We start from the raw sequence: 24911 nt of genomic DNA, 5'->3' as shown, positions 1-24911 counted from the left end.
AGGATGGAAAGGAGGCAGGAAGGCGACAGAAAGCCAAACTCCAAAGTCATTGACTGCTTCTCTTTTGAGAAGTTTGGGAGAAAACTGAGCACAAGAAATGTTGAGATGAAATGAACAGCGATGTCTTATCCAGATGTAGTGTGATTAAGAAGTGGAATCACTCTTGGGCCTCCCAGATACACAATCTGTCCTCCGCATCACCTGCTTCCAGCTCTATGAGGCACCGAATTTAGTCATCACAACTTACCACTGTTTCTTATACCCACACAAAACCAGCACAAGTCCTAACAGCTCAAGTTGGGACCATTCCAACAGTCTCTCTGACTTTGCTGCAAATTCTTGGCCCTCAGACTAGGCAGCCAGAAATCATCTTGTCAAGAGAAAACAAACCAAAAATAAAAAAATCTCCCAGAAGAGGTCACTGATAATTGATTAAAACAGTCATTCACGTGTAAAGAGGCCCTTAACTAGTGCCTTTCCTTATCACCTGTCCCCTGGTTCATCACTCTCTCTATCCCTAAAAAAAACCCCCCCAAAACCAAAAAAACAAAAACATACTTTGTAACCCACCCTTTTGCCCTGTAGGTGATCAAATATAGTAACTGGAAAAAAAAAGAAATAAATTATATTATTGTAAACTGGATAAGCCTGATTTTCATAAAGGTAGTAGTAATTTGCTCCATGAAAGGATTCCTTTCAATTCTTTCTGAATTGGTACATATGCAATCTTTACTGCTGTTTAAGCTGACATAGGCACTTGCTATAAGCCATAAAACTCTTTGGAAAATTACAAAATATATAATTTCACAGAATAGGAAGAAAGCAGCCTCCCCTTTCATTTGTAATCAACCAAGATGACCAGTCAAAACCTTGCTGAGTCAACATACCTAAAAAGGAGATTTCTTTGTGCTAAAAATCAAAATGAGGGAAGAAGATGCACTTGGGCACCAGAAAGCCACATGCTGAGGCCTGGTTATAACAATATCTGTAGTCTAATCCACTGCCAAGAAGCCCTGTTTCTGCTTCACTGGGCAGAGGAATGTGTGGCAGCCGGGCCTCCAGCACTGGAGCATCTGTGGACGGCCTCCACCCATGGACAGTGGCAATGCGACAGGGGCAGCATCAAGTCCAAAGTCAGCAAGTAGGAGGACTCACGTGAAGGCTTCACAGTCAAGGGCAAACGCGAGGTACTGTCAACCTCTGAATTCATACAGCTTGATTCTGAGTTTCAAGCATTTTTAATCACACATATTACACACGCTTAATGCAGATAAAGGAGAGAATAGAGCAAGAAGACAATAATAAAAATCAGCTACATCCTGCCAACTAATAGGCACTGTTTTTATTTGGAATAAATCCTTTGAGTTTTTTTATATTATATATGTATGTAAATACATTTTTAAAAAACAAAACTGAGAATTCACACTCATTACCATGGCTATTATTAAAAACAAAAACAAAAAAGTTAGCAAGTGTTAGTAAGGATGTGGGGAAATTGGAACCCTTGTGTATTGCTGGTGGGAATGTACAAGAGCGCAGCAACTATGGAAAACAGGATGATGGTTCCTCAAAAAATTAAAAATATATAGAATTACCATATGATCCAGCAATTCCACTTCTGGGTATATACCCCAAATAAATGAAAACAGGGACTTGAACAGATATTTGTACAACCACCTTCATAGCAGTATTATTCACAATAGCCAAAAGATAGAAGCAACCCAAGTGTCCAGATGAATGGATAAACAAAATGTGGCATATGTACACAGTGAAATACTATTCAGCCTTAAAGAGGAAATTCTGACCCATGGTACATCTCAGATGAACCTTGAAGACATTATATGAAGTGAAATAAGCCAGTCACAGAGGTATAAATACTGTGTGATTCCACTTATGTGAGGCACCTAGAGTGGTCAAACTCATAGAGACAAAATGAGAATGGTGGTTGCCAAGGGCTGGGGGAGGGAGAATGGAGAGTTATTGTTTAATGGGTATGGAGTTTCAGTTTGAGATGATAAAAAATGTTCTGGAGGGACTTTCCTGGTGGCGCAGTGGTTAAGAGTCCACCTGTCAATGCAGGGCACATGGGTTCAAGCCCTGGTCCCGGAAGATCCCACATGCCATGGAGCAACTAAGCCTGTGTGCCACAACTACTGAGCCCGCATGCCACAACTGCTGAAGCCCACATGCCTAGAGCCCGTGCTCCGCAATAAGAGAAGCCATGGCAGTGAGAAGCCCACGCACTGCAACGAAGACCCAATGGAGCCAAAAATAAATAAATTAATTAATTTTTAAAAATGTCCTGGAGATAGATGGTGATGATAGTTGCATAACAGTGTGAATGTACTTTAATCACAGAACTATACTCTTCTTTGTTTATTGAAGTATAGTTAATTTACAAAGTTGTGTTAGTTTTGGGTGTACAGCAAAGTGATTCAGTTATACACACACACACACGCACACACATATATATATATATTCTTTTTCAGAGTCTTTAGGACTATACTCTTAAAAATGGCTAAAATGGTAAATTTTACATTTTGTATTTTTTGCCAAAATTAAAAAAAAAAACACCATGATGATCCTATCTGTTAATTTGCTGTTTTTACTTCATTTGATACCATGGCTGTTAATAAAGGTACTCTGTCTGATCATTTAGACATGATTGCAAAGTATTTGACTGTATGAATGTATCATAATTGAGTTCACCAATCCTCTATTGTTGGACAGTTAGGCCGCCTCTGATTTTTCTCTCCACAAAAGACGCTGTATGATTCAATCATGTGACATACCAGGTCACACTACATTCCTGATGATCTTTCTTTTGGACTCATTAAGGTCATTCACAAATATTCTGAAAATCTTGCACTTCAGTCAGCAAAATTTCCACACCATTAAAAAATATTTATTAACTACTTGTCCCTGTAATATATTAATAATTAATAACAAAGATAATGATTAATACTTAATTTTAAATATTTATTCAGTACTTGTACACGTTTTTTTTTTTTTTTTGGCCGCATCGCACGGCACACGGGATCTTAGTTCCCCGACCAGGGATTGAACCCATGGCCCCTGCAGTGGAAGTGCGGAGTCCTAACCACTGGACTGCCAGGGAAGTCCCAGTACTTGTACACTTTCAAACTTACTATGGAGGAAAAAAGTTAGAAGTGTTACTAACTGAACATGACACCATGGGCAAGATTCAAAATACTTAACAAGAGGTGGATAAAGGCGCCAATCGCTCAGAGGAGAGGCCAGCTGAACAATGGGTCAGCCAGACCAGTTAGCCCTGACTAACCCCAAAGAAACCATTTAACCAGGTGTATGGAGTAATACGGGAGTTCTAAAGCAAAAGTTTCTGAACAGACCCTATCTTTTGTTGGTTGCCCAAAGGAGAAAGCATAATTGGGAAAAGAGGAGCCAGACTCTGGACTGGTAAAGTTCAATACCCCTATGGGACCTCGAAGTGCACAGTCCAGAGGTTCTGTCGGATAAACTGGTCTAGAGCCTAGGAGAGAGATCTGGTGTGCAGATCAAATATACACTTGGAGGTCAGAGCACACAGTTGGTCACAGAGATCTTTAAAAGCAGGACTTTCAGACTTCTGTGGGTGTCCCTGTTAATGGCAGAGTCAATTCAGCAGGTCTGGAGGGAGACTGAGATTTGCATTTCTGATAAGTTGGTGAGTGAGGCCTATGCTGGTCCCCAGACTACGAAATGAGAAACAAGGTGTCCTGAGGGTGGGTAGAAAAGGAGAGAGAGGGGGACTTTGAAGAACCCTGATCTTTAGGAGAGGATAAGAAGAGGAGGCTGCAACAAAATTGAGAAAGGTAAAAAGAAGTCCAAGAGAGCCTGGGGTCACTGAAGTCAAAGAAGAAAGGAACAATACTGCAACCCTGCTGAAGAGGTACTGAGCCTGTCTCAGTCCACTCGGGTTGTCACAACAAAATATCACAGACTGGAGGGCTGAAACAGCAAACATTTATTCTCCCACAGTTCTGGAGTCTGGAAGTCCCAGATCAGGGTGCCAGCCTGGTCGGTTTCTGGTGAGAGCTCTCTGCCTGGCTTGCAGAGAGCTGCCTTCTTGCTATGTGCTCACATGGCCTCTCCTTGGTGTGTATATGGAGAGAGAGGTATTTCTCTCTCTTCTTCTAGGGAAACTAATCCTGTCACGGGGCTCCACCCTCATGACCTCATCTAAACTTAATACCTCCCAAAGGCCCTACCTTCTTTTTTTTTTTTAAATTAATTTATTAATTTATTTATTTTTGGCTGCGTTGGGTCTTTGTTGCTGCGCGCGGGCTTTCTCTAGTCGCGACGAGCGGGGGCAACTCTTCGTTGTGGTGCGCGGGCTTCTCATTGTTGTGGCTTCTCTTGTTGCAGAGCACGAGCTCTAGGCTCGCGGACTTCAGTAGTTGTGGCACGTGGGCTCAGTAGTTGTGGCTCGCGGGCTCAGTAGTTGTGGCTCGTGGGCTCTAGAGCGCAGGTTCAGCAGCTGCGGAGCGTGGGCTTAGTTGCTCCACGGCGTGTGGGATCTTCCCGGACCAGGGCTCGAACCTGTGTCCCCTGCATTGGCAGGCGGATTCTTAACCACTGTGCCACCAGGGAAGTCCCGGCCCTACCTTCTAATACTATCACACTGGGGGTTAGGGCTTCAACATATGAATTGGGGGGGGCACACAAACATTGCATCCCTAAAAGTGCCCACTGGACTTTGTGTAAATGTAAAGATACCCAGTAGGTGTTTGGCAGCAAGTTCATTGGATGATGTGACTACTTGAGGGTACACTGATTCATTATGACAACCCAAGACCACTTCTGTAATACTCATGACCTGTCAGCGCTCTCAGGCTCCCCCAGGTTGAGAATGCTGAGCCCCCGGCTCGGCAGAATTGCTGTGTCCCGGCTCAGTGCAGCACCCTCGACATAGAGGAGAAGGCAGGAGCTCCTGGGTGCACATGCCAGGAAGCTCCTGAAACAGGAGTCTAGGCCACAAACATTCACATTTCTAACACCTATTAATTTGCTAAAAACAGTCCCCCCGGGCACTACAGACTTCACAGAACAGTCAGAGTCAGAGGGCTCGAATCCCTGCCGGCAGCCTGCATTCTCTCTCTCTGAAGCTATCAATTTTGCTTCACTTTACAGGCCCAGCAGAAGTTCTATTTGTGGAAATTGAAAATAAGCGCAGTCACAAATGCTTCTTATCCCCATATTCCCACAAGAAGCTCAAAGAAAAGGCACATGGTTTCCCAGCTCCAAGCTCCCAGGCTTGTTATTCTAGTGACCTCATCAGTCACTCTGCAGAAAGCCCTGCAGAAAACCAGGCCTGCAAGAGCCCTGCTCCCCATAGAATGGCTTCCTGGGGGAGTTCCCAGCTCAGCTCACAGCTCTCTGGCCCTGGCCATGGGATCCACTGACTAGGGCGGTCATAAACTGCACTCAGCCATCATTAGTTAACCTCGGAAAGTCATCACAATCAATACAATGAGAGATGGGATTTTCCACAATGCTTTACTTTCAATTAAAATTAAAATTAAATAAACCAGGTGCTGCCTTGTAGAGCCAATAATATTTTATAATTGTGATTATCTGGCAAATTAAGGCAAAAGCCCAAGCAGAATGCCAGAAAGAAGCTACCTTGACTTATAATTACAACAATCTCGCTTATCCAGACATATTAGCTAGCTATGTGACAAAGGGCTAAAAGCTAACAAAACTGAAATCTGTGCAATTTATTCACAGGAACACATCAATGAATCTGATTCATTTACTTATACTCTAGAGATAATTCTAACTGGCCTAATTATTTGTTTTTCAAGGCAGCAACAAATTAGAATGTAAACTCCAGGGCAGGGATTTTTGTTTGTTTTGTTCACTGATATATCCCTGACACGGAGAACAGAACTCAAGTATCTGATGGATGGTGAGAGAATGAACCTTTACATGTTCTCCTCAATTTTATAGCCCAGACCCATCTTATTATGTCACAACTCAGCTACTTCACACTTGAGCCCCCAAGACCTTTGATTTTGCAACCCCTGGTTTAAGTGCTATGACAGACCATTGGCTTGTAAATGGATATTCTAAGCAACTGATACAATTTCTTGTATGAATAAAAATATTCCCTCTGTGATCTTGTTTCCACTGGTTATTTGCTTAGCACCTTGTTTTTACCAAAACAAATGTCCACCTTGTTTCCTACTAGATCGTAAACTCCTTCACACTAGTTATTGGGGCAAATTGGCTGAATTGAGCTGGAAAGGGAAATTTTAGCTCAGTGCCTAACCTTAACCATTTGAAGGCTCTCCAAACTGAACTCCACCTGGAGAAGAATAGAGTCTTGTAAAAAACTGATAAACAGAAACCTCAATTAAAGATTCAGGAGACCAGAAAGGGGAGCACTTATGCCCTGTGATGGTAACAGAGCTCAACACGAAGAAGGAAGACTCCTTTCCTGGCAACAGCTCAGCCAGTGAAAGGCCATGGACTCTGTTTACTAGAGCCCTGCCAACTTCCTTTTCCTCTCTATAAAAGAGTTCTCCTTCCCTGGCTGTGAGGGGACTTGCACGTGGCTCACCATGGTTGCAGACCCCAAACTGCAATTCTCTGCTGATCCTGAATAAACCCATCTTTGCTAGAGAAATATCTGGCAGTCTATTTGTTTTAGGTCAACAGTGTGAGTAATTGTTTTTAATCCCCTCATTACCCGACATATCATAGGAACTAAGTGGCATTGTAATTTCCCATTTGAAACAGCACTTTTTTGGATTAACATTCTGTTCAAGTTACAACAGTTCTGTGGCCAATGTGATATTTCCAATAATGGCCAGGAATCCACTAAATCCATGACAGGCCAACAGTTCTTGCCGAGGCCTAATTCAAGAAAAATTCAAATGTGTAAGAGCCATGTTCTTTGTTTTTTAATTCAAAATGAAAATAGCTTATTGAGTTCTATTGGGAGAATGGGGAGATTAGAAATGTACATTCTCATAACCTAGAACACCAACTTTATTGAACAGAAGACTCGCACTTCCCTGTCTGAGCATCTCTAAGAAATAACCCTGCAGAGGTAGTTGGGCAGTTTTCTGATCTTTCATATTTATACAGAACTCTACCATTCACAAAGTGAGTTATTAGGCATTAGCCATTCTCCAAACCACTCCTCAAGGGATTGATTACCACATTCCCACAACCCTAAAATAACAGAGATTGTAAGTTACCTCATGGACTTAGAAACAACTTTTCAGGAAAAAGGAAAAATTAAGAAACTCCAGGATATTAAATATATGCATCTACTGCCGATCACATCTTATTTCAGAAACATTAAAATGAGAAGGAAAAGTAGTGTACCTTAGACTCGGGGTAACTGAGACTAGAATCTTCTGATCTTCAAGTGACTTGCCCAAAGTCACTCGATGATTTGCCTACAGGACCAGGGCTAGGGCATCTTCCTTTCTTTCATGCAACAGTAGCTGAGCACCAATACATGCAGGCGCTGGAAAAACAGAGATGAGCAGAGGCAGCTCGGGCCGTCCTCCCCACCTCTTACTGTCAGGGGCTCTGCTCTCTGCTTGGGCAAGGCAGGACAGAGCAAGGCAGAAAGCCAGAGCAGCACAGAGAGCCCTCCTTTCTCAAAAGAGTTGGCTGCCAGGACACTCCGTTGCTGCTAAACCTGGGAGTATCTTGGTTCCCAGAGCCCAGCCCTCCAGCAGCCTCACCCAGGTAGGTCCCGGAGAGGACAATGCGTTCCTGAGCCCCACCTCTGCCCTCTCAGCAGTTCTGTCTGGCTGGAGACAGGCATGCCTGGCTCCTTTAGGTGATCTGTACACGCAGAGGAGGTGGCCAGGGAGCACACCCACCAAGCTGTTAGCAGTGTAAACCTGGAGCATGGGAGAAGAGGGGGTGCGGTGGGGAAGCAGTATGCCCTTTATTCCCTTCTGTAAAGTCTAAATTATTTCAGAGGTGATTTTGAAAATGCAAATCTGGAAAAAGAAACCAAGAAAAGCAAATCTAAAATGTACAATTTGGACATAGAAAGGTTTGGGTTGAAATCCAGGCTCTCCCATTGACTTGCTGTGTAACCATGTCTCCACTGTCTCCCCACTTCACAGCGTTGTTCCAAACGATTTAGTTGCTGCCGCTGGACTCTCTCCCCATCCCCACCTCCACAGTCCTGGTCACACTGTGTGGTCAGTCTGTTAATGGGTTCTTCCAGGGCGCGGTGGGGGGGTCCCACTCTTTCCTTTTTCCTAATATCATACATGACACATTAGTGTTTCAAATTACCTGGGGAAACATATAGGCAGAGAACACGATTTATATCATATACGCTCTACTCGCAACTATGACTTTTAAAAATCTGTTTAAGAATAGTGGCAGTTCCTTCCTCTGACTTTCTGTTGCTACATAGCTTCATTCATCAATGTATCTTGTGGGCGGTGGCAAGACCTGGGGAGAAGTATTTTAGGAACTGTTGAGAGAATTACACTGGGTCATACGAAGGAGTCTTTCTACTTCCTCCTCAAAACCGATAACAAATACTCCACGTTCATACTGCATCAACAAAAAAAACAGTATCTCTCACTTCATCTTTCCCATCAATTTACTCACAGAATGTCTAAGAGTATAGCAGAGGTCCCAGCATGAGGGCCAGAACCATGAATAAAAAGCAGATGTGTCTGAAAAACAGGCCTTCAGGGAGTCGATCTGCAAGCAGATCAAGAGGCCTCATGAGCAGTAACTCACACTAAGGGAGGATAAACCAAGATGCACAAGTTGAGTTTCTCCCCTGAACTTGACAACTAATGGGGAAGAATTGACGTAGGCTGGATCTCCTCAAAATCCAGTGTAGGCTAAGCAATTCAAACACTATTTTTATTATAATTGCAAAGGGGGCCTGGGAAAAAGTAAGTTATGTGGTATCAGACAGAACAGTTCAGATTTTCTGGAAATATTTTATGATCCCAGGCATATAAAACAGCAGAATGAAAAAACACATAATCCCCAAAAACATTACACGTGTGGCATTTTCACCACTCAAAAGCCTTCCATGAACTGATCAGGCAACTCATGTAAAAATTTCAAACTCTCACCCAGCTATTCTCCTTCAAAGAAACTACCATAAGGATATAAACCAAAATACAGAAAAAGTTCACTCCACAATGATGTTCAAAGCAGGGCAACGTGCAACATCAATAAAATGATGCCCCACACTTAACTGACTTCATTACCTGATAGGTCTCTGGACCGCAAAGCCTCAATACAATACAAATTCAGTCTTGACCTCTTCATGAGGCTCAGATGACACAAAACATACAAGAACCTGAGAAACATTTGTAAATCCCTTTACTATTTCCAAAGCATAAATATGCAAAAAGCTTATACCTGGGGAAAGAAAGGAACGGTGGAAAGAAAAGCATCACGTGTTCTAAAAGTACACACACACACACACAAGTGTTTTGCAAATCTCCAGAGCAGTGAGCCCTGAACTAGTGAGCTTAAGACAATCAGTGGCAGATAACAGAGAAATTGTCAGGGGCCTCACCGCCAGCTGCCACTACTCAGTCACAAAGCCCGAGGAAAGGGCAGTGACCCAACCCTTGCCAATGACTTGAGGAAAAGTCTTTAGGGAGATTCTGGGAAAGGTTTCCTCATTACCAAGGAGATATGAAGACACGGCTTCTCCCCTTCCACTGGATGTCTCCTATCTCGATATGACCCTTCAAACTATTACCCATCTCGGGACCATGAGGGGAGTCAGGCTGAGAACGAAACCAACACAGGGCAGGAACAAAACCAAAAGAATCACAAAGAAACAAACTCAGAGCCAGACATTCTGCTCCTGGACTTTCTACTACACAAAGGAATTCTTTTCCTTACTAGTAAAGTCAGTCCAGGTTAGGGTTTCTGTTCCTTACACCCCAAAACATCCTACCTGATACATTATCTACATGTGCCACTTATGTATCAGACCCAGCTCACATATTTGTTTTCCCTATGCGGTAGCTCCATAACTTCACATGTGGGGATTTCTTTTTTTTTTTTTTTTTTTTTAAAGATTTATTTTTTTATTGATTGATTGATTGATTGATTGCTATGTTAGGTCTTCGTTTCTGTGCTAGGGCTTTCTCTAGTTGCGGCAAGCGGGGGCCACTCTTCATCACGGTGCGCGGGCCTCTCACTGTCACGGCCTCTCTTGTTGCGGAGCACAGGCTCCAGACGCGCAGGCTCAGTAATTGTGGCTCACGGGCCCAGCCGCTCCGCGGCATGTGGGATCCTCCCAGACCAGGGCCCGAACCCGTGTCCCCTGCATTAGCAGGCAGATTCTCAACCACTGCGCCACCAGGGAAGCCCCACATGTGGGGATTTCTAAGCTTCCATCAGATGTAATTTTGATTTCCTGAAATCCTAAATGGGCAGAAGAAAAAGGGAGACAGCGGTATGCACAGCTGTACAAAGGGAACACATACTGCTGGTTCCCATCACTTGGCTAACTATAGAAGCAGAGGACACCACAGTGAGTCCCACTGAAGAGTCTCACTGAAGCTTCTGGCCCCTCTCCCATGACCCCCACCCCCATATATCACAACAAAGCTCGACATCTGGAAGCCTGATGATCTTCAGCTGCCTCTCTCTGCCCAGAGAGTGTTGTACTGCACACGACCAGGAGAAAAAAAGAGGAGGGAGAAGGAAGGGGAAGAGGAGATTTCATCAGAGCACGTAGTCTTTTCTTTCCAGGGTGATAATGGCAATTTGGCTAAAACACCCAAAATTGCTTGTGAAATGTACCATCTTGTCAATTAACACCTCAAATTCTTTTTTCAAAAATTACAGTGCAAAATAGAAGCTATTCAACTGTTCTTTGACAATGTTCTACTGAGACCATTGAGTGATGTTTATTGCATGCTAGGTATCAGCTAACCTTCTGTATCTTTCCCTAAAACCATAACACACTTGAGTTGCAGCTTTCTTAAGTCTAGACCAGTCCTTGGGGCTTCTCGGCACCATCCTCCCAGGAGAAGCAGGGTCTAGTCAACATCTACCCAACATCTCTGCAGATCTCAGCCTTGACCTTGACCTTGTGCGATTTACCTCCAATCCACTTAAGTCATGTCCTCCCAAAGCCACACCATCAAACCTATCACCACCTGTGCCTACCCTCACTTCTGAAATGCAGGGTTGTTGTGAGAATTAAGTATCCCTCTCTAACCCCAACTTTCCAACCTCCCCAAGTCTCCAGCTCCTCAACTTCTATTGCACCTGGTTTTCAACCTCCTTGAACCCTCAGGCCCCTGGTTCCTCCCTTTTCTCCCATTCCATCAGCCTGTCCTGCTCTCGTATCTTTCTCCTTAGAGGCTAGAGCTCATGATCCATCACATCAATTGCTCTCTTTCTGGCATCCCCAATCCTTCCAAGCCACCAGTCCCCAATTCCACATCAATCCAAATATCCAAACATTTCCACTCCTATAAATGGTAAGGCAAGTTTTGTTAGAGCAAATCTTTCAACCTTGCAGATTAATGGTGCGACGCAATCATGATTTCTAACACAGGCTAAATGCGTGGAGTGACTCAGCACCAATTTGTTGCACCAATTCCACCCACACATTGGTTCCTGGTTCTGCCTCTTAGTAGCTGTACAACCTCAGGCAAGTTGCTTAACCCTCTGTGCTTTAGTTGTCTCATTTGTAAAGTTAGGATAATAATTCCATCTTTACAGAGTTGTTGCAAGAAATTAGTGAGTTAATATATGTGATTTTAACAATGCTTAGAACATAAAAGTGTCCAAAACTATTGGTGCCAGTTACTATTTTAGAGAGAATTGGGGCCGCTGGATAGGATTTCCCTTTATTTCCTTTCCTTCAGTTATTCTTCCAGTTTATTCACATCCATGTGCATCCTTATTTCTTTCTGCCTTTCTCAAAGAAAGATGTGTCCACTTATATTTAATTTTTCTAGTTAATATCCCCCTCCTCTTTTCTATATTTTGAACCTAGACCTTTACACTGGGTCTTCTTTAGCCTATAAATCTACTCAAGTGTCTCTCATCCTGAAAGCAGAAAGGAAGAATGGGAGAAAAGAAAGAAGGGGACATAAGGAGAGAGAAGGGGCGAAAACTACCCTTCAGCCTTGCCACCCTTTCCAACTACCACCAATTACTTTCTTCCCTTCGCACTCCCAGCCTCTTAAGAACCTGTCTCCTCACCCCTGTCCTCATTCCCACCACCATGGAATGGAATTTGCCACCTGCCCTCCATACACACCACGCAAGCTATTTTTGACATTATCACCAATGGCTCCTAATTGCCAGTGGTAGCTCTGTCATCCTTAATTAACTGACCTCTCCGTAGCATCTGGCACTGCTGACTTCTCTCTCATTACTGAACTATTCTCCCCTGAATTTCCATGACAGGAGGCTCTCCTGTTGAGCTTTCCTCCCCTGAGACCTGTGCTTCTTACTTCTCTGGCTAGATCCTTCTTCCTCGGACCACTCATTAGATACTGTGTCATTTATTCCTTCATTCAACACATGTACTGAACACTTACCGAAGGGCAGGTACCATGACAGCTGCTGGAACCAGCTAAGCATGGGCAGCTGAAACACAACTCCAGAGGGCACTACTCATGGTGAGACACGACGACTCAGACATCTGAGTGGTCCTTTCTGAAGTCGTGTGTGGCAGTGACACGGCTCGGGCCCTGCCCTCACACTTGGTATGGTGAAAAAGAACATGTAACTAGACAATCAGAGGACAAAAAGAAAGGTCCAGTGACCACGGTAGAATGTGAACACACCCTAGTTACTCTCCACAATTTTTTGATCCATTTCACACTTCACTCTTCACACACTCCCCAGGTAATTACATCCCATCATGTGATTTTAACTGAACCTAGTAGCCGATGATGCCCAAGTTTTGTATTATTTGCACAGAATATCATATTGCCTACCAAACATCTCTACCACATGCCCTAGAGGGCACCAAGCACCAAAAATATAAATAAAGCAAAAGTCTTACCATGAGGCATTAATCATTTCCCATCTGTACCACTTCAGCAAACCTCCTGGTTAATCACCCTCTTGGACTTTTCTTCAAGCCCCATTAAGAGTTATCTGTTTGAAACACAAGTTAATTTTATCACCAAACCCCCAGTCCTACCCAAATCCCCTGTGTAAAAGCTTTCAAGGATTACTCTTAGCAGCCAAAGCAAAATTGAAACTCCTTCTACCTTAGTGTGATACACAAGACGCTAAATGATCTAGTTCCTGCCTCCTCTTCTGGCACCTACACAGCCACATACGTACCCTGCACGTCAGACACCCCAAACCACCCTGGAAAACCACGTGGTTCTTTCAATCCACAGTGTCCTTTCGCACCTCATTGCCTTTGTACCTATTGTTCCTGCTGCCTAGAATGCCCTTCCTCTGGTTGCTCACCTCATGAATTTCTACATTTAATTGTTTGACCAACCTAGGCAGAGTTAAGTGCCTCTGGCTCTAAACTCCCATAGAAAGCAGTCACTACTGGGACTTATCACAGTGCAGTGATTCTTTATTGATACACCTGTCTCCCCTAGGATAGTGTAAGCCTTTGAGTAAGGACCCTGCCTATTCTCTGTGGGCCTTCAGCATCGGGGGCAGCAACTAGCATGTGCTGGGTACTCAGCCTGGTGAAGAGGTAAACTCACTGAGTTATTTTAACATTGTTTAATCACAGTATTTTTTAATTAGGGACTTTAAAGGTAATTAATTCTGTTTCATCAAATGTCTCTTCCCCAGAAGAGACTACTTAAGATTATTACATCTATAAAAGGCTAAACTGAAATTTTACCTTAATATACAGTAACCTGTCTTTGGAACCAAATAGGTATACTATTATGCAAGAATTTATAAAGAAAGCAGAATGGGCCAGGACACTTCAGGACACTTCTGAGATGACAATTTGGGGGATCAAATGACTCAATGTCATTTGAAATTTTAGTTAGACCTTCATTTCTAATAAAATTAGAATATATGGGACTTCCCTGGTGGTCTAGTGGTTAAGACTCTGCACTCCCAATGGGGCCTGGGTTTGATCCCTGGTCAGGGAACTAGATCCCACATGCCGCAACTAAAGATCCCTCGTGCCACAACAAGACCTGGTGCAGCCAAATAAATATTTTTTTAAAAATTAGAATATATGGTTGGCTATATTTTATTTTATTTGAATGTGGAAGATAATCAAAGAAGTCAAGCTAAAGAAGTAAAAAGGAATAACCCATAGTAGAAGATAATGTAAAAAGAATATATACATTTATATGAATATGTATAACTGAATCACTTTGCTGTACATCTGAAACTAATACAACATTGTAAATCAACTATATTTCAAGAAAAAATTTTTAAAAAGAAGTAAAGAGAAGAGGAAAATGTGTGGGGCTTAATTTTTGATACAATGACCAGTCCCTTTATCATTGGAACACCCTTACTATTAAGTAAAATATTTTTGACAGTATCTTATTTATAATCATTTATTTATTCTTTACCCACGTACTTTGACTTTTTCTAAGAATGTTTATGAGTTTTTTAATTAAGTTATCACTGTTGCCTGGTGAGCCTTGTAACTAAAGTTGCCAAACAGCTAGCCAGCATGGAGGGAAGGGTCTGTGTCAATGAAACGAAAGGAAGCTTGGACCCAGGTGGAATGGACCTTACCCTTGGGTTCATTGGGATTACAACTAGAACCTGGCAGTCACTGCTCTGATTACAAAAGAGAGAACAAAGACATGGGGGAGATACCTGGCTTTTAAAAGTCAAGAAACCACACTACTTCTTAAATCATTTTATGCCAGAAATACCACAATGGCTGTCTACACTGCCAAATCCACTAGCTAACCACTCAAGTTTATCTTCTCATTCTGCACCTCAATACGCGTATGGAAGAAGCCCTATAGTTTTGTGCAGGATATAGGATTTTTGAAGAGTGGGAGAACTTCCTTGGCTGGTTCCCACAGCCTGTGCTCTGACCCTACCAGGCTACCTCACCCACCCACATATACACTCGTGTTCCAACTCTTCCAACAGTTATGCACGAGCATATGAGGGGAAACAGCAAATTAAAATATAAAAAGGAAACATCACTAACCAATGTGTATTGGGTTAATGTGAGTACAGAAAAGGGTACCTGACCTAGCACAGCTACTCCTCGGCATTTTATCTTTGACCCATTACACTCTGTATAAACACTCCCCATGGGTAATTACACTTACACACACACACACACACACACACACACACACACACACACACACACACACGCACAACTTAAACTGAGTCTCTATGCTGATGACTCCCAGTCTATACTTCTTGCCCAGAATATCTACCTGCTCATTTGGTTCTCTCTCCCCACAAGCATGAAGGATATAAAGTTAGTAAGACCCAAGTCTTCCCATGCTTTTTTCAACACAGATGCACAGTAGCAGCTAGAAATAATTAGGAGCTACCAGAACCACATAAACCAAATTTGGCAGGGAAAGAAAAGCAGAAACTTAGAAACATGTGGCCTAGGCATTTACAAACTTGTTTTTGCCAAGAAATCCTTTGTTCAAATAAAATCTTATTTGGAAACCCAAAATGTGAAATCAAGAATAGCCCACCTGCTCGGGTTGCAGAAAAAAACCACCAAAAGGAACCCTAAGCTGGACGCTGGACGCTGGACTCTTCCCGCCCACATTGTCCCCATACCCCAGAACAGCCCCCGAGGCTCCTTAAACTCTCAGAAATCTGCAAAACATAGTTCAAAAACTACTGGTCAAGATCCGTGAAGGTGCTATTTTTAATACAAAAATTAACAGCTTAAGCACAGTTTGGGAAAGCTAACTGGTAACCATGCATGAGAATTTCCATGAGTATTAACAGATGCACACTACATATAAAATAGATAACCAACAAGGACCTACAGTACAGCACAGGGAACTATACTCACTATTTTGTAATAACCTATAAGGGAAAAGAATCTGAAAAAGAATGTGTGTGTGTGTGTGTGTGTGTGTGTGTGTGTGTGTGTGTGCGTGTGTGTGTGTATGTATATATATATATAACTGAATCACTTTGCTGATTCAACAACACAACATTGTAAATTAACTATACTTCAATAATAAATAAATGAATGAATAAATAAATAAAAGAACAAATGTCACTAAAAATAAAGTTGGTTCTAAGTAGTGAGACCTAGCTCGGTCTTTTTCAGGTCCTATGTCAACCACCTCACCACATTTTCTCAGAGACAGTAAATCCCAATGACAAGGAAAAACCTAAAATTAGTCATATTTTGTTTAAGTCACACAAGGCCAAGTTTAAACTGCTATCTTTCTTATAATATCTTTCTTATATAAAGTCCTATATTTTCAAAATCAATTTGGTACAATTTAAAGGAAAAGTATCCTTTTATTTAAGGATTTATTTTATTTAAGAGGCAAAGTTGAGCATTAGGATTAACAACTCAGTCAACTTAAGGAAACACATAATAAATAAGGACATATCTGTAAGTTATTATAGAGGAAACACATTGTTGTACAGGAAAACCCCAACTTACTGTCCTCAAGAAACAGACCTATATGACACCACAATCACCAAAACCATGAAACAAGGTGGGCAACTGATTGGTTGGTTGACTGTCATGATACCAAATTTGGTTGCTTTGGTTACTTTGACACTGTACACACATAAGCTCAGTGAATCTCACAGGGGGGAAAAATCAGTGGAAATTCACTTAACCATTAGAAAAGCTTCCCATTTACTTAGTGGACACTGTATAGAGAAATTACAAAAATCCAATATCATGTTTAATTTTTCCATCATAAAAAGACACTATAACAGCGATTTGTTTCAATAACATTTATTCTGAAAAAGCATAAAATGATTAAGTATTGTATAGATTGGTGGCCCTCAACCCTGGCTGCACATGAGATTCACCAGGGGAGCTTTCAAAATTCCTGATGCCCTGGATCCGTCCCAGAGCTACTGAATCAGAATTTCTGAGGGTGGCTTTTGGCACCAATAGTTTCTTTTCCTTCCCCAGGTTATTCTAATGTGTCACCAGGCTTGAGAGCCATTGATATAGTCTTGCATCAACTGATCAACTCAGTTGTCAAACATCAACACGAACAAACCATTCTTTTTTTTTATATATATATATATATATCACTTGAAGAAACAGTCTGGCATGACTGCAGTTTTTTGTTTTTTGTTTTTTAACTTTTTTTGGGTTTATTTATTTACTTATGGCTGTGTTGGGTCTTCGTCTCTGTGCTAGGGCTTTCTCTAGCTGTGGCAAGTGGGGGCCACTCTTCACCGCGATGCGCGGGCCTCTCATTATCGCGGCCCCTCCTGCAGCGGAGCACAGGCTCCAGACGCGCAGGCTCAGCAATTGTGGCTCACGGGCCCAGTTGCTCCGTGGCATGTGGGATCTTCCCAGATCAGGGCTCGAACCCGTGTCCCCTGCATTGGCAGGCAGACTCTCAACCACTGCGCCACCAGGGAAGCCCACCATTCCTTTTTGATGGCAGTGATGCCTGTGAATTGGGCTCCCCTGGCTCGTGACTAGTTAATAATGATGGGTGAGGCTGCTTTCTGCTAGTTGTCTGGTTGACCCATATCTGACCGAAGAGGCTGCACTCTCTTCTCCTTTAAAGCAGATCTAACTTTGTTGTGAGTGTGTGTTTGGGGTTTTTTTCTTTTTTTGGTCGTTCCTTCATGGGCTGTGAATGTCACTGTTTTGATACAGGTTTAGAGAACTGAAATTGCTATTTCAAGAAATACAACTGGTTTTGGTAGATAAATATGAGCTTACTTCCATGGAAAGTATTTCATCAAAAAAAAGTAGAATTACAAAATAAGTAATTGTGGCCTTAAATCTGTAATATGTTAAGTAAACCAGAAAATGGTGAATAGTGCTCAGAAATATTTTGAAATTTATAAAGTCTACAAGTGTTTACGTATTGGTAGAGTTAAGATTTTATGTTGCTACTTTGTTTACATATATGAACCAGGGAGCCAAAGGACAGTTTGGGGAAAAATGGGTTGTGATTTTTAATGGCAATTTAGAAGACTGAAAACTAGGTTCCGGCCTCCTCTATAATCATAAGGGACTAATATTAAATCCATAAGAGAGGCTCATAAACATGGAATTTCTCTCCAGAGCCAGAGAAATGAGCTATTTTCAAGATATGCTGGGTACCCAAAGAAGTTGAAACATTAAAAGCTCTCTTAACTGAAGCAATCAGAAGTCAGTAAAAGCAGAGAATCAAAAAGTTGATACATCATGTTTCAAACATTTTATTTCAATTTTAGTCACATAAATAAAAGTAAAATCATTCACTAATCTTTGGGTGCCAGGTCATGACTGCAGTTCTGTGTTGCCTTTATTGGTTAAACCTCGCCCAGATTTCCTCCTTCCATTTCTTAAATGCACTTGTACCTTAAAGGCACTTGTGTAAAAACCTAAGGGCAAAATCTCCCTAGTTTTTTTTTACTATAGTTTCCAATCTTTTATAGCTCTGTATTCCATACCTGGGAAGCAGTAGTTTGTTGATTTTTTTAAAATTTAGCCTTTTAAAATATATAATTCAGTGGTTTTTAGTACCGTCACAATGTTGTAAAACCAAGACTACTGTCTAATTCCAGAACCCAGCCATCACCTCAAAAAAAACCCTGTACCTACTGCCATTCACTCTCAATTCCCCCTACCCCATACCCTGGCAACCACAAATCTACATTTTGTCTCTATGTGTTTGCCTATTGTGGATATTTCATATAAATGGAATCACAATGTGTGGTCTTTTGTGTCTGGTTTCTTTCACTTAACATGTGTTCATGGTTCATCCAGGTTGTAGCTGTTGATATTGTTTTTTAATATGGCTTATTTTTATGAGTCTATATGGCAATCAACTTTGTTTTCATAGAAATAGCATTCCTTTTTGGCACTCCCATTATATCAGTTTATGTAATATTTAATTAAATTGCGAAATTACAAGAGCAAGTATTAATAAAATAAACAAGACTGTGACCAAACACCACAGTAAGCGTGCACCTGAGTTGATAAAAGCAAAGTACACCCATTTATTATGATGACAGTTATTTACCACAGTGGTCTCTGAGCTCTGAGCAACAACAGGTTCGTGTTTCAGAGGGAAAGGAGAGCACCGGTTAAGCCCATGAGCCGTTTTAGTGTTGGTAGATACTCCATTACCTAGGACGGAGTGGTATGCATGCAGAGGGTGTAGAGGTGATAAGTGTCTATTAGACAACCCAACACAACCTCAACTGTCCCCAAAAAGAAGTCTTCTATATGTCTACTTCAAAAGAGGCAAGGATGTGTTCCCATAAAGATAGGTATACCCTCCTGCCTTTATAAAAGCTTTATCGTCCTACTCATCTTTTGAGAATCAGCTCAAATGTGTCCTGCTCTATAAATTCTTCCCTAAGCCTTGACTCCTCAGAGTGCCTACATGCTCTCTCTCCTTCAATTTCCAACATACTTATCTATCTCTTACAGTGGTTATAACTGGTATTATATAGCTAGTTACACAATGTATTTTCTTCCATATGAGGCCGTAGGCTGCTTGTGTTTTTATATCTCCTACAGCCACCAGCACAGGAAAAGAGGGGCTCGGGACACAATCTTTGCACAAATCTGTAATAAGAAGTTCAAGAAATATTTATTAAGTAAATAATGAATGAGCACATTGATTAAATAATTAAGTAAAGGTGTGTAGCTTCCTACCTGGCTATAGAGCAATGCACCTCTTTCTTCAATGTGCAGTAAGGAAGGGGGATGAGAATCTGATGGGGCAGAGTGGTAGGCAAAGGAAGAAAATCAACTCCTCTGGGTGCCTAGCAGCTATCAGAAATCATGACTCTCCTCCAAGTGTTTAACAGAAATCACTTGTAAATAGGACACTGTTAGATAATGACACTTCCTGATGTCCTTTGATGTAGAACAAATTAAAAACAGAGAAAACTCTGTGTACTCAAAACATCCCATTGTCTTCAAGTGTGGATTTGGTTTTTCTCAATTAAATTATTATACCACGTGAATGGGTTTTTAGATATCCTAGAAACGTACTCATAAGAACATAGCTTCCAAATTGGCGATTTTTAAAAGCAAAGCCATGGGTTAGGTAAGGAATGCATAAACAACCCCCGAAGCGGCACTGAATACTTTTTTTTGGCCGTATACGACTGAAAAACTGCCAAGTTCATTTTGATAAGCCTTTGTTAAAAACAATAAACATGCCTGAGCTTGCAAACCATGCCGTTTTGAAGAAAAAGCAATTGAGGAAATTAGAAAATGCTTAAAACTGCTATGTCTGATTAAAAAGAAAAACCTCTGTGGTAACGGATTTACCAATAAGTCACAACACTGTGTCTCCTATTAATATGGAGCAGGGGACAAAATGTAAAGTGAGACAAAATAAAAGCAGAACACCATCTTCATAAATAAATAAGAAGCTACATTTTAAAACTAATACAATTACAGTCCGCAACACTGACACAGGGGCACCAACACGATTGAGAAAACTAATCCTCCCCTGCTTCATTAAGTTCAACGTCACCACAATGATGTCCTTGCATTAAAGGAAGTGTAATTTCAGGGACTCCGAATGAACATACATAAAATAACCAAGTGCGGGAATTTCTATTCACATAGAGTTCACGTATGTCAGTTCATAAAAGTTAAAGTAACTTTAACTGAATTTATTTCTGTGTTTGTTTTTCACTGATTATAAAATCAGCAGAATCACAGTATTAGAAGGAAGATAATTTGGAATATTTACATTCATTTCCCAACTTTAGGCAAAATTGAAATTCTCTTCTATCTGCCAAACAAAATCCTGGAAAAATTCTAATGAATTAATTGTAACTTGAGGTCCACAGGATCAAAGTTCTCTGTTTTGTTCACTGACATACCTCAAGTGCCCAGAACAGCACCGGGCACATAGTAGGCACTCAATAAATACCTATTAAATGAAAGTAAATTGAAAGACATAAAAAATGTGCAATGTAATGCTAAAATGCTAAATAAGTCTGTTTAAAATTCCTTTCTCAGCTCTGTTATAGGTTATGGTGTTAATCATAACACACAAATTGTCCTCATATAAGCCACTTTTCTCAAGCTGGCTCCAAAGTCACAAATCACACTTTAACTCTAACCAATCACCACCACAGGGAGGTAAGAATCGGAAAAGACTCCAAAGAGAGATGAGGGTAAATTTCATCCATATGTTTTGATTTATTACTTTTCTTCTCCTGGAAGTTCATCTGGGATGTATCTGCATATTCATCTTTGTATTATTATTTGAAGACATGTATTTAAGAATGTGTTATTTACTGCAAAGTAAAGGAGCTGTTACAGTGGAGGATTACTGGACTGAATGTCAATATTATGACATAGTATGAGTGTGTTTCATGTTTGGTAATTGCAATCATTGTTGCTTTTGTTGTGGTCATCCATGTACAATGCTTGGTGTCAGTCTATTTATCTCTTGTAAAAATAAAATACAGTGTGTGTGTGTGGAAAAAAAAAATGTGTTATTTAAAATTAAGGGTTTGTATTTTTTAAAATTATACTACAAAGGTGGTTTGACTAAATCAGCCTCTCACCTATTTCAGAATCCCACCAGTTAAAATAAATAAATAAATAAATAAAAAATAAGAACAGGAAAATGACATGATTAGGTGATTCTAGTCATCATTTTTGCTCAAAATGCCTGGAAGCAATATGCTTTGAAAATTGAACGGAGTTGGAAGGAGAGGGCCTGGATTCCGGTGCTGGTTCCATCACCAAAGAGCTTAACCAATCCTTGCTAACAGGAAACTGAGCTTCCCAGGCTGTAAGGTGAAGAGTTTGACAAGATGACCTCTAAAAAACTGTACAGTTTCCAAGATCCTGTGATTATAAGTGACCAAATCCAGTCACTTAATTACTATTCCTTGGGAGGGTCAGACACCATTGGCTTAGTTTGACATGACATTTATAGGGGGAGAGGGGAGCAAACTATGCAGGGGCAGTTGATTTTAAAAGCTAGTGATCTCGGGGGACTTCCCTGGTGGCGCAGTGGTTAAGAATCCACCTGCCAATGCAGGGGACACGGGTTCAAGCCCTGGTCCGGTAAGATCCCACATGCTGCGGAGCAACAAAGTCTGTGCACCACAACTACTGAGCCCGTGTGCCACAACTACTGAAGCCCGAGTGTGCCTAGAGCCCGTGCTCCGCAACAAGAGAAGCCACCGCAAGAAGCCCACGCACCGCAAAGAGTAGGCCCCGCTCACGCCAGCCAGCAATGAAGACCCAACACGGCCAAAAAAAAAAAGCTAGTGATCTCCGATACCCTTGGACATAATGTGTTTCTAAATTTGGAGGATCTGAAGACTTTCCTCCAGGGTTAAGCTGACTGGGCCACCAGAGTGCCCAGCTCTCGGCAAAGAAAAGGTAAGATAAACTAATTAGAGTCCCTTCAAGAATGGAAGAGTTGCACTCCTGGGCATATACCCTGAGAAAACCATAATTCAAAAAGAGTCATGTACCACAGTGTTCATTGTAGCTCTATTTACAATAGCCAGGACATGGAAGCAACCTAAGTGTCCATCGACAGATGAATGGATAAAGAAGATGTGGCACATATATACAACGGAATATTACTCAGCCATAAAAAGGAACGAAATTGAGTTATTTGTAGTGAGGTGGATGGACCTAGAGTCTATCATACAGAGTGAAGTAAGTCAGAAAGAGAAAAACAAATACCATATGCTAACACATATATATGGAATCTAAAAAAAAAAAAAGGTTCTGAAGAACATAGGGGCAGGACAGGAATAATGACGCAGATGTAGAGAATGGACTTGAGGACACAGGGAGTGGGAAGGGTAAGCTGGGACGAAGTATGAGAGAGTGGCATGGACATATATACACTACCAAGGGTAAAACAGATAGCTAGTGGGAAGCAGCCGCATAGCACAGGGAGATCAGCTCCGTGCTTTGTGTCCACCTAGAGGCGTTGGGTAGGGAGACAAGAGGGAGGAGATATGGGGATGTATGTATATGTATAGCTGATTCACTTTTTTTTTTTTTCCAAATGCAGAGAAGATTTATTTCGTACAAGAGCATAAAAGACATAAATAGAAGACTGTGTGTATGTGTGTGTGTGTGTTTTCTGGAAGTGGGGGTCATGGATGTCAGGCCTGGAAATATGTTAGGTAGGAAGTGACGAGACAAGCCAGGCCCGTGAGATCAGGTGGGCAAGCCTAGCACCTGAGGTTTGAGCCAAAGAAGGTGGCCTAGTGATCAAGGGACACCAGTGGTGAGCCTGACCCCAGGGCAGTGGTCCTAGCTGTGATTCACTTTGTTATACAGCAGGAACTAACACACCATTGTGAAGCAATTATACTCCAATAAAGATGTTAAAAAAAAAAAAAAGAAAAAGAATATAACGGTTGAACCAGTGCCCTAGCAGGTCCCATCCAACTCAACACTAAAAAAAAAAAAAGAAAAAAAAGAAAAACAATAGTTACAAGAGATTCCGAATGCTGAGTTGTGAAAGCCGAAGGCTAACCAAAGAGCCCCAGGACTTACTGGAATCGTGCTTTTAAATTTTGCTTCAAACACTTTCCCCTGAATCTGCACTACAGGTATCACTGATTTTCTGTGAGGACAAGAGGCAACTAAGAAATTAAGTCAATTGAAGGCTGTGAGTATTATTACCTGAGGGTGAGGGGAGATTCAAAATAAAGAAATAAATAAGATACACTGGAAACAGAATCCAGAAGAAAGGCGGTCTCTCTTGCACGAGAAGTCTGCATTTGGAAAACACAGGAGGTGGGGATCAAAGCCGCTCCCTCTCCAGCCACCTGCCCAGAAACTGCCCGAGCGCCGGCCCAGCACCGTCGGGGCAAGTGGGCACGTGTCTCTCCTCTAAACCAACGGGCGCTCCGAGGGACCGGGTTACGGCGGCGGGCTCCCCGCGCGTCTCACCAGGCGCTGGGGCGGCGGGGAGCCAAGGGAGAGCCCTCCGCCACCTCCGCCCAGCCCAGCCCTAGAGCCCGCCGCCCCGCCGCGAAGGATGCCCGGGTCACCTGAGCCGCCGCGTCCTCAGCACGGCCGAGCGGGAGATAGGACAGAAGGTGAGCCAGGTGGTTCCCGGGCCCGAGCGCTGGGGATCCCGGCGCCAGAGCGACCGGCGGGAGACTGCGCCCCGGCAGCCCGGCGGGCCAGCCTCCAGCCCTCCGCAGCCCGCCCAGACCCCGCTCTCCGCCTGCCCCCGCCGGGCCCCGCTGCGTGCTCACCTCGCGTGGACCTCTGCAGCCCGGACGGCCGCGCGCGCGGACATACCCCCGGGGCGCGCCCACGGTGCCGCGTCCCCGCGCGGTGGCCCCTTCCGGGGCCCCAGGCGCCGCGGTCCGCGCGTCTGAGGCGCGGGGAGCGGACGGGGCGGAGGCGCCGGCGGTGCTGCGGCGGGTGCCCCGCGGGCAGCGCGGGAGGCGGAGAGCGTGGCGGGGAAAATCCCAGCGCTCGGCCTCCGAAAGGCACCAGCAAGTTCAGCGTCCCGAGCTCTGCCGTGGACTCTCTGGCCGGCGGGTGAATGGGATTTATCCCCGAGATCCGCTCTACGTGCCGCGGCTTGGAGAGGGGTGAGGGGCGCGCGGGAGGAGGGCCGCCTCGCGGTTATGTAATGGATCGGCCCGCCGTGACCCGAGCCAGCTCGCTCTGGGACGGCCCGACCCTCCCCGGCAACTGCAGTGCGTGCCCCTGACCTAGGCAAGCAGAGGGGGCCGGGTGTTCTCAAAAAGAACTTTCCCCTGCAGGCTCAAAGAGCACAAAGCTCTGCAAGAGGAATCCAAGGACTCCCTTAGGTGTATCTGGCAGGGATCTG

The 24911-nt window shown here is 42.8% G+C and overlaps 1 protein-coding gene across 3 annotated transcripts in view; it reads right to left on the bottom strand.

The window, feature by feature from the left end:
• SLC16A12 (solute carrier family 16 member 12) overlaps window positions 1-24611 on the bottom strand; it is a 95385-nt gene extending 70774 nt beyond the window's left edge. For all 3 annotated transcript variants that reach the window (XM_057530477.1, XM_057530479.1, XM_057530480.1), the window contains exon 1: window positions 24325-24611. The gene's annotated coding sequence lies outside the window, so the exon portion shown is untranslated. The remainder of the gene's footprint in view (window positions 1-24324) is intronic.
• Window positions 24612-24911: the final 300 nt, after the last annotated feature.

This window comes from Balaenoptera acutorostrata, chromosome 16, assembly GCF_949987535.1.
Source record: "Balaenoptera acutorostrata chromosome 16, mBalAcu1.1, whole genome shotgun sequence".
Lineage (NCBI taxonomy): Eukaryota > Metazoa > Chordata > Mammalia > Artiodactyla > Balaenopteridae > Balaenoptera > Balaenoptera acutorostrata.
This window is presented reverse-complemented; position numbering and strand designations above follow the sequence as displayed.